Genomic DNA, 4,694 nt, shown 5'->3' on the forward strand with positions numbered 1-4,694 from the left:
TGTACGTGTTCCTGTTTTGGACATTAAAGCGCTTTTTCCCAGGTACTTTCTGCTCTCTGCGCCTGACTCCACACCCATCCTCTTCGAGCGTTACAACTGTTTTAATGTTATTTTAGAAAAAATTACACAACTTTATTGTAAACAAAATATTGAATCTTTATTTTACTTTGGTTTAAAAAAGTATATAAAGTGAATGTATATGTGTACTGTATATGTGATTATAAAATTAAGAAAAATCCATTGAAAGAGTAGTGTGTCCAAAATTTGACTTGGTACTGTATGTTATATGTTGTTATTTACAGTACCAGTCAAAATGTTTATTTATTGTTGAATAATAGTGAAGACATCAGAACTATGAAATAGCACATATGGAATCATGTAGTAACCAAAAAAAAGTGTTAAACAAATCAAAATATACTTTAGTACTTTAGATTTTAGATTCTTCAAAGTAGCCACACTTTGCCTTGATGACAGCTTTGCACACTCTTGGCATTCTCTCAACCAGCTTCACCTGGAATGCTTTCCCAACAGTCTTAAAGGAGTTCCCACATATGCTGAGCACTTGTTAGCTGCTTTTCCTTCACTCTGCGGTCCAACTCATCCCAAACCATCTCAATTGGYTTGAGGTRGGGTGATTGTGGAAGCCAGGTCATCTGATGAAGCACCCCATCACTCTCTTTCTTGGTCAAATAGCCCTGTATGTTATATGTGTTATATGAGAGCCTCCTGACCGGTTGCTTCACCGCCTGGTATGGCAACTGCTCAGCATCTGAACGTAAGGCGATACAGAGGGTAGTGCGAATGACCCAGTACATCACTGGGGCCAAACTTCCTGCCATCCAGGACCTATATAATAGGCGGTGTCAGAGGAAAGACCATAAAATTGTCAGAGACTCCAGTCACCCAAGTTATAAACTGTTTTCTCTGCTATCGCATGGCAAGCGGTACCGGAGCGCCAAGTCTAGGACCAAAACGCTCCTCAACAGCTTCTACCCCCAAGCCATAAGACTGCTGAACAATTCATAAAATCGCCACTGGACAATTTACATTGAACCCCCCCTTGTACACTGCTGCTACTCACTGTTTGTTTGTTACCTATGCATAGTCACTTCGCCCCCACCTACATGTACAGATTACTTCAACTAACCTGTACCCCCGCACACTGACTCAGTACCGGTGCCCGTTGTATATAGCCTCATTATTTTTATTGTGTTACTTTTTATTTTAGTCCAGTTGGTACATTTTTTGTTCTTCTTGATCTGGTTAAGGGCTTGTAAGTAAGCATTTCACAGTAAAGTCTACACTTGTTGTATTCGGTGCATGTGACTAGTAGTTTGATTTGATATGTTAAATGACACCTATACCATATCCTTGTCTTCTCCTAGTTGTCCAGCAGGTTTCATAGGGGACTTCTGTGAGATGGACGTTAATGAATGCTGTTCAGATCCATGTCTCCACGGGGCTATCTGCCGAGACCTGCTTAACGGATACCTCTGCCACTGCAGGGCAGGTGAGTACATTAACTAAGATTGGTAACAGTTATAATGCATTACACGGCGGTTATAATGAAGCAATAAGGCCAAAGGAGGTGTGGTGTATGGCCACTATACCACGGCTAAGGGCTGTTCTTATGCGCGACACAACGTGGAGTGCCTGGYTACAGCCCTTAGCCGCGGTACAGTATATTGGCCATATACTGTACTGTACCACAAACCCCCCCATGTGCCTTGTTGCTATTATAAACTGGTTACCAACATAAACACGTAAGTTTGCTTCATACTCATGGCATATTGTCTGATATACCACAGTATTAAGCCAATCAGCATTCAGAGCTCTAACTACCCAGTTTATAATGCATTCTATGACCTGGTTCATGGCTACCTCTGCCACTTCAGGGCAGGTAAGTCACTATACAACAACTAAGATTGGCGGTACAACTCAATAGTAGGAAGGTGTTCCTAATGTTTTGTATACTCAGTGTATATATTCATGTTATATGAAATATATACCTGGTTGACGCTGCCYCTCTAACTGCAGGGTAGGTAAGTTACTGGAATGTAGATTGGTCACAATAAGTCACTGGACATGGACACAGATCGGCTTTATTGCTATTCTAGCAGGCCTATGTGTTGTAGAATACTGATGTTGTACAATGATGATTGACATTATCAATAAAAAAATATTCCTGTTACGTTAACCTTGGTGTCTATAGGCTTGGACCTAAATGCTTTATAATGCTTGTTCTTAAGTGTAATGCCTTGTATGTTAATCCATTTATTGAACAATGTTAATTAAATATATACCTTTGATATAGAACATTCTCAGACCAAATCTTGCTCTTCTACATCAACTCATTGTCTAATGCTTACGGTAGTATATTTAATTCTCTTTTGGAGTCAGATAAACATTTAAATAGATTACAAATTCACATAAAGGTATTTATAATGTCATGTACACTGTATATACACATACAGTGTGAAGTCGGATGTTTACATACACTTAGGTTGGAGTCATTAAAACTCATTTTTTCAACCACTCCACACATTTCATTGTTAACAAACTACAGTTTTGGCAAGTCAGGTAGACATCTGCTTTGTGTGGCATGACGAGTATTTTTTCCAACAATTGTTACAGACAGATTATTCACTATAATTCACTGTATCCCAACTCCAGGGGTCAGAAGTTTACATACACTAAGTGACTGTGCCTTTAAACAGCTTGGAAAATTCCAGAAAAGATGTCATGCTTTAGAAGCTTCTGATAAGGCTAATTGACATCATGAGAGTCAATTGGAGGTTTACCTGTGGAGTGTATTTCAAGGCCTACCTCAAACTCAGTGCCTCTTTGCTTGACATTCATGGGAAAATCAAAATAAATCAGCCAAGATCTCAGAAAAAAAATGTAGACCTGGTTCATCCTTGGGAGCAATTTCCAAATGACGGAAGGTACCACGTTCATCTGTACAAACAATTAGTACGCAAGTATAAACACCATGGGACCACGCAGCAGTCATACGCTCAGGAAGGAGAAAGCGTTCTGTCTCGTTCTGTCTCATGGGACAAAGATCGTACTTTTTGGGAAATGTCCTCTGGTCTGATGAAACAAAAAACAGAACTGTTTGGCCATTAATGATCATTGTTATGTTTTGGAGGAAAAAGGGGGAGGCTTGCAAGCTGAAGAACACCATCCCAAACGTGAAGAACGGGGGTGGCAGCATCATGTTGTGGGGGTGCTTTTGCCTGCAGGAGAACTGGTGCACTTCACAACATAGATGGCATCATGAGAGGAAAATTATGTGGATATATTGAAGCAACATCTCAAGACATCAGTCAGAAGTTTAAGCTTGATCGCAAATGGTTCTTCCAAATGGACAATGACCCCAAGAATACTTCCAAAGTTGTTGCCAAAATGGCTTAAGGACAACAAAGCAAGTATTGGAGTGGCCATCACAAAGCACTGAACCTCATCCTATAGAACTTTGTGGGCGAACTTAAAAATGTGTGCGATTAAGGGAGGCTTACAAACACTGACTCAGTTACACCAGCTTGTCAGAGAGAATGTGCCAAATTCAACACAACTTATTGTAGGAAGCTTGTGGAAGGCTACCTGAAACGTTTGACCCAAGTTAAACAATTTAAAAGGCAAAGCTACCAAATACTAATTAAATGTATGTACACTTCTGACCCAATGGGAATGTGATGAAAGAAAAAAAAGATGAAATAAATCATTCTCTCTACTATTATTCTGACATTTCACATTCATAAAAAAATTGGTGATCCTAAACTGACCTAAGACAGGGAATTTTTTACTAGGATTAAATGTCAGAATTGTGAAAACTGAGTTTAAATGTATTTGGCTAAGGTGTATGTGAACTTCCGACTTCACTGTATTACTGCCCACTACACTGAAGCGGTGTACTGTCAAGCGGCGGTGTTGTCACCCAAAACACAGATCTTGAACCCTGGTGGACACCAGTAGTGTGAGAGCACGTGGGCTGCAGACACAGATCTGAACCCTGGTGGAGACAGTATGTGAGGAGCACATGGTGCCGACACAGATCTGAACCTGTGAGACCAGTAGTGAGAGCACTATGGTGCACACAGATCTGAACCTGGTGGACACCAGTAGTGAGAGACCATGGTGCAGGACACAGATCTGAACCCTGGTGGAGACCAGTAGTGAGAGCACATGGTGCAGACACAGAGTCGAACCCTGGTGGAGACCAGTAGTGAGAGCACATGGTGCAGACACAGATCTGACCCTGTGTGAGACCAGTAGTGAGAGCACGTGTGCAGACACAGATCTGAACCCTGTGGAGACCAGTAGTGAGAGCACGTTGTGCAGACACAGATCTGAACCCTGGTGGACACCAGTAGTGAGAGCACGTGGTGCAGACACAGATCTGAAACCTGGTGGAGACCAGTAGTTTGCAGGAGCACACGTGGTGCAGACACAGTTCTGTCTGCTAAATGACTAAAGTGAAAAATGTCAAATTATGCTTTAGCTGTAAGCCAAATACAAGTATTGATCCACCCACACCTGAAGAGATGCTGTGTTAGCTTTTCACCATAAATAACTAAGTGGTAAGAAAATTATTTATAATCTATTGCAGCATGTTTTGCAAGAGATCTAGGCCTGTTATCTGAATTTACTGTGAGAATGAAAAACAGATTGATTTGCTGTGCAAATTATAA

Source organism: Salvelinus sp. IW2-2015, unplaced genomic scaffold (genome assembly GCF_002910315.2).
Source record: "Salvelinus sp. IW2-2015 unplaced genomic scaffold, ASM291031v2 Un_scaffold3210, whole genome shotgun sequence".
NCBI classification, from domain to species: Eukaryota; Metazoa; Chordata; class Actinopteri; order Salmoniformes; family Salmonidae; genus Salvelinus; species Salvelinus sp. IW2-2015.